Source organism: Clarias gariepinus, chromosome 1 (genome assembly GCF_024256425.1).
Source record: "Clarias gariepinus isolate MV-2021 ecotype Netherlands chromosome 1, CGAR_prim_01v2, whole genome shotgun sequence".
Classification (NCBI taxonomy): Eukaryota; Metazoa; Chordata; class Actinopteri; order Siluriformes; family Clariidae; genus Clarias; species Clarias gariepinus.
The window spans coordinates 32769337-32776097 of NC_071100.1; positions in this window are offsets into that span (position 1 = coordinate 32769337).

The following is a 6761-nucleotide window of genomic DNA, read 5'->3' on the forward strand; positions in this document are numbered from 1 at the left end:
GAGCAGGTAGTATAAGGGCAGTATGAACAGCAGAGGTCAGCATGGACTTGGACTACTACACACAAAGCCACAGGACTCTCTCCTGACCCAGTCATGTGCTGCTTGTGTATAAAGTTAAACAGGCTTAAGGTTATTACAGATTACTCAAGAGACATACCAAGATCAGATCCAAACTGATCAGAAGCATCAGTTCAAATCAAATCATCTTATATCCAATAAGTAAAATAAGTTTAAAAAACATTACTAAAAGGTTCAAAATGACACCAGCTATTCAGGCCATCAATCAGAACAACACAAAGAACTAAACTGATCGGATTTGCTTTGACTTTTGATTCCTTTACACCATAAATAACACAGTGCATTACTGCTCACATATGATGAAGCACATTACTTGCTAAGTATATATATATATATATATATATATATATATATATATATATATATACTTGCATATATATATGTGTGTGTGTGTGTGTGTGTAAAGTGAAATCTTTTCTTTTCTAACTTTCCAACGGACAGTCGTATTGCACTGCATATAATACCAAGCATTTCACTGCATATCATACTGTGTATGGTTGTGTATGTAACAAATAAAATTTTCATTTTTAATTTGACCTGAAAACAACAACAATCTATGAGGGGTGTCTATCTGCATGTGCGTATCACGGCTCAACAAAGAATTGACAGATTTGAAAAAAATAAAAATAATTGTGAGACTTTACAAAGACGGAAAAAATATAGTAAGATTAGTGGCCAACTAAAATCAGTTAAAATATAGTTGTAGCGGTGATCAAGAGGTTGAGATTGAGCCATCATGCCACTAGTCAGAGTCACAGAGTGCATCAGAATTGCCACAAGGGTTATCATTAGAAATCAGATTTTTTTTTTTTACAGCTTCTGATTTTACAATGTAAAGGACATGGCATAACATTAACCTCTGTCAACAGAATAAAAATTAAATAAAATAATTATATATATATAAAAAAAAAAAAAAACTTGCTGGCTCTTTGGCACAAATCTTCAAGATTGGTGTGGACCTAACTAGGATTTTAACAATAAGGGGATAGTTTTAACAGTAAAGCACATAGGTGGGAGAGTGGTGATATGGAGCTACAGGAGTGCAAAAGGTGTTGGGGAGATAAATGTATGTGGAAAGATCAAAATACTGGCTAACAAAACTCCCAGTCATCAGAAGCTCGGCAGAAGTGAAATATTCCAGCATGATAACAATCCAAACCACACTGCCAAAATCATGCAAGAGTTTCTAAGAAAGAAAAGTCTAAACCTTGGCCTGGCCAAGTATGTTGCCTGACTTGGATCCAACAGAACACCTTTGATTTATTTTAAAGACGATGGTAGTGCAACACAAGGTCCAGCAAAGAGTAGCTGCAAAAAAGGGTCTTAAAGAATGGCAGAACCTCTCCCCAGAAATGTGTGCAACAATGGTATTCTCTGTGCTGAGGACGACTGAGTCAGTCATCGTAAATGAAAATAGACATTTGAAGCTTTGATTTTTTTTTTTTTTACTGACTCTGACTATTAAAAAAAAAAGAAGTATCTTTAAACTGTGCTTTTAATTTTATAAAGAGAAAAACCCTACTGTTCTTCCTAAAAGTTTTAAGATTCATGTTTAAAGAAGTAATTTTATTTTATTTCTTAGTATTTTAAATTTATTGTCTTGGGGGCAATTTAATTCTGGAGAGCAAGAAACTATTCCAGCTTTGTCTTAATTTGTGTTATTTCTAATATTTTTTAACTTCTACTGTGGTCACCATTTGTTACAACTATACAATGCCAACCTGGTTACCCATATTTTGGGTAAAATTATATATATATAATTGTGTATATATATATCAATCCATCAACTCTATTACTTGTTATCTGCATGGCCACAGGATTGCTATTTCACTGCAACAGAATATAATTATTAGAAATGTGAAAGAATAGAGTAGAAATAATTTGAAATCATTAGAAATATTAGATTCTATACCCAGCATGATTCTTTACGAAGAATGCTGAATTTAAGCATGAAGAATATTGAATATCTCAGTCTGCAATAAATTGAAAGAAATGCAATGTAATATTGTACATACAGCTTATATATCTCCAAATAAATATAGCGAAATAAATAATACTGTATCACCTCAATGTCCCAAATGCAAAAACAGTATCGGCACATTCTTTCATTGACTTTGGGAATGCCCTATGATTGCTGATTTTTGGAATAGTGTTTGTGATAAACTATCTATAATACTGTACTGTACATAAACAGAAGGTTACAGCATCTCAGTTAATGTGTCTGCTGGGGTCTTGCCTTTCTCTTATTTGGAACATTCAGATGTCTTTAAACCTTTGCTGATGTTGGCGAGGAAATTAATTACGAATAAATAGGTTGGGATAAATTACATTATACTCTCTTATCAAGGAATAGATAATCTTGATTAAAGAGGCTATTATTATGGATATATATTGAAATATATTGAAAAGTAAAACCCAAATAATTTTGGAAGCTATAGGTAACTCCTTTGAACTGTCTTTACGTTGATACAATTTATCAAGTATCCTCAACATGACCACACTGCTTTTTTTTTTCTTTTGAAAATTCACTCACTCACTCATCTTCTATACCGCTTTATCCTGTATTGAGGGTCGCGGGGAGCCTGGAGCCTATCCCAGGAGACTTACGGGCACGTACAGGGTACACACAAATACACACGCTCACACTCATTCACACACTACAGGCAATTTAATACGCCAATTAGCCTAACCTGCATATCTTTGGACTGTGGGAGGAAACCAGAGTGCCGGGAAAAAACTCACCAAGCACAGGGAGAACATGTAAACTCCATGCACACAGAGACGGGAATCGAACCTGGATCCTGGAAGTGCAAGGTGACAGTGTATCCATTACTATGTAAAATAAAGAAATTAATAATAATATTAATAATAATAATTTTAAAAATTGCCATTTCTAGTTATAATGTAGGGGTAAATATACATACAATATATCCATATGTATATGTACAGTGAGGCTAATTACTATGTAAAAATCTTCATATTAAATGTGTGTGAACAAATCTGTTGCATTTACAGAGAATTTAGAAATTTAGATGAAAATATATAACTATTAAAACAGTAACTACAAAAGACTATTTTAGGCAGATGTGTAAAAAAATTATAAAGTAAGAATGCTTTTAAAAGTATTGTTTTTAATTGTTTCTTTTTTTTCAACAACAAAATGCAAGGTGAACCAACCAAAGAAAAATCTAAATCAAATCAATATTTAGTGTGACCACCTGGCGTCAATAGTTCTTTTTGTGTTCTTGTCAGATTAGCCCTGCAGCATAAAACAACCCCAAAACATACAGCCAGTGTCATTAAGAAGTATCGAAAAGAAAAAGGAGTCCTAAAAGTTAATTCTCCAAGGAACAACCTACCTGCTGAGTTCCTTCAAAACCTGTGTGCAACTGTACCTATAAGAATTCATGTTAATTCTGGTTTTGCAGGCTAAGAGTGGTCATACCAGTTACTGATTTGATTTGTATTTTTTTTTCTATTTTATACCAAATATTGATTATTTTATTACTCCATAGTGCTTTTTATAACGGTTTCTTTTATGTAAAAATGTTTTTTAAAAGCATTCTTAATTATTTTTTTTATTTGCCCAAGACTTTTGCACAGTATTGCACTACTGTTAGGTTTTACTGAGTGTGCTGGATAATATATGTTCTTCAGGTAACTCTGTCACACTTGCTTCTTTCTATTTTCATGCAAAGCCCAGGAGCCTACATAGGATTTTTTTTGTATTTTTAAACCGGTTTATCAAGTTGGTTACTTTTTTTTACAAGCATGCGAACATTCTTCTATAACTTTATTTATTTGCTTTAATCTATGTTTAAAAATATTTAACATTTTAGGAACACAATATTGTTCATAATAATGCAGACATGATAAACACATAGAACGAAATGAATAAAGGCATAAAACTAATTGACATTTGCAGAAGCCTTCAAGCACAACACGATGATGAGACTCTTAGCTGCGGTAAAACATTTGAATGGGGCAAATGTTTTAAAGAATTCCGTTCATCTGTGAATAAGGATCCTGGCCGAGGTGGCTCGGAGCTTACTGCATAATCGACTTGAATTTCCCTTATCTTAAGGCACTCAGCATAATTAAATACTTCAGTAAATCTGCACATAATTATAAGTGCAAGAGAGTGTATGAAATTTCTTGGATGTGCATTGTAAAAATAACAGATAATTCATATTCATGGCTTAATGTGCAAAAAAGTTTAATGTAACCTATAAGAGATTAACTGTCATACCATATACCTCATTGTAAAAAAAAAAAGTAAAAGGTAATAACTTACTAGGTTAAAAAGGCACTCATTTGGGATAATGACCTTGTGTTTTCCTTGTATTCCATGTGCGTGCACACACACACAAACACAATATAGAGAGAGCTCTTGATGGTAGATCCTCTCGACACTTTCTACACACTTTTAATGCTGAAGCGTACACTGTGGCCAGAGAATACACTCTCATGAGTTGTTGCTACAAAAATTAAACAAAATGTATTTCTTTAAACCAACTGAGTCACAGTAATACAGAACATGACGTCAAGTTTTTACTAAAATGTCCAACCAGGCAAAGATAATATAATCTGTCTGATACATATGTAGAATGTAGAAAAAACATTTAAATAAAAAAAAAATTAAATTAGGTGGATAAAAAGCAAAAAGGAGAGAAGTAAGTGATAGATGGTCTGAACGGAAAGTGAAAAAAGGTGATTGGAAATAGAGGGAATAGAAAAGGATGGATGTTTAATTCGAATGTTTGGAGATATTCGCTGTAGACATAGCTCTTCACATGCATTTCTCCGCTATATAGTAATGTTAAGTTCACTGTGATATCTATCAGTTTACGTCTGCCAGAACAAACAGCAATAAACGCACTGTGTAATAGAAGTCATTTAGTCATGACATGCTTTATAAAGATCTCTATAAATTATATGGATTTTAATAGATTATTAGGAAACCTAAACCTAAAACCGAGTCTTTTAGTTTTAGTGCTTTTTGTAGATGTTAATGAAAAGCAAACAATCATAGAAAGGGTAAATGCTAAAATAAAATTCACTACTCTTACAAAATAAACCAATGAATAGAAGAAAGAATTAAAGAAATCGAAATCAAGATTTGGAGTTGTTAGTTTTTAGTATTATTAACGCTATAAACCAGTATAATGTACTTATGAAATCATCATCCATATCTGTCCTGGTGGACACAGTAGTGAAATATGATCTGTAGTTGATGCCGTCTTGACTAGGCATGCTTTACAGGCAACTACTGTTCTATATTTGGCTGTGCTGATCATGCAGGGTACTTATAGGGCAGAGGCCCGGAGGTGGGCGACGGCAAAGATGATCGTGGTACCAATTAGAGTACTCGGCGCCATGTATCTGAGCTCAGATTGTGTTGACAGACTCCTGGGCGGGCTTGGTGGGCATTTGTAGTACACCAAGTTTATTTACATCGTCCTTTATCTGTCAACGACCTCTCAGTGTTTGGTGGTCCCTCAGGCCAGAAAGGCCAGAAATAGCATTAATTAGGACAGGGAGGGAAAAGAGGAAGAGAGAAAACGTGTGGAACCGCTTGTAGGCCATCAACAGAGGTCTATAGCGGTCTCGACTCCTTTCTCGTCTGCCTGTGTTTGTACGCCTGCCAGTACTACCATCCCTTGTGGATGATAAGGATTGAATCCAGCAATGAAATTGGCAAGACAGCATTATCAGATGCTCCGGCATGACCACACACTGAGTCATCCAACTGCACATCCCTGGTCTCTTTAATAAGGTCTGCCAAACTTTCTATGCAAGGAGGCAATATGGCTATATAAACAGACGTATAAATATTTGTATTGAACTATCTACAAATGAATGACTAAATTCCAACTGCAAAAAGGTAAAAACTACCCCCCACATTTTATTTATTAATTTTTTGCAATTAGAATAATAAAAAAAAAAAAATCAGTCTGAAGAAACTGCATTTCTGTTTAAGACTATTTGTGTCCCCTGTGGTATAAACAGATCTGGTACAACATTTGGACTCCCGTTGACCCCTGGCGTGCTCTGGTACCTGGCACCAAGACATTAGCAGCAGATCATTCAAGCTGTCCTGTAAGCTGCAAGTCGTGGCCTCCATGGATCAGACATATTTGTCCAGGACATCCTACAGACACTTGATTGGATTAAGATCTGTTGAATTTATGGGTCAATAAAACACCATGAACACTTTGTCATGTTCCTCAAACCATTCCTGAACATTTTCTCCAGGATGTCAGAGCGCATTATCCTGCTGAAGGGGCTCATTAGGGAATGAAATGGTGTACTTGGTCCACAGCAATGTTTAGGCAGACTAACTGCCCTCCACCCATCAACCCCAAATCATAACACTGGCTCCAGAATCTTGTACATTGGTCACTATGCATGAAGGGTGCATCGGGTTCACGTGCTTCAGTTCTTACGCTGACATGCCTATATTCCCACAGCTACAAGTGGTTATGCTCCCTAGCAAAAAGGTCCCAAAATTTCCCAGAAGATTTTTGTCTAAAGCATCACACTGCCTCTAACAATTTGTCCTCTTCTTATAGTCCATCCTGGGACCAAATCTTGCTGCTGATGAACAGTTACCCAGCCGTCCAAACCGTGATTTACCAGACCAGGCCACCTTCTCCTATTGCTCCATGGTTCAGCTGTCCACA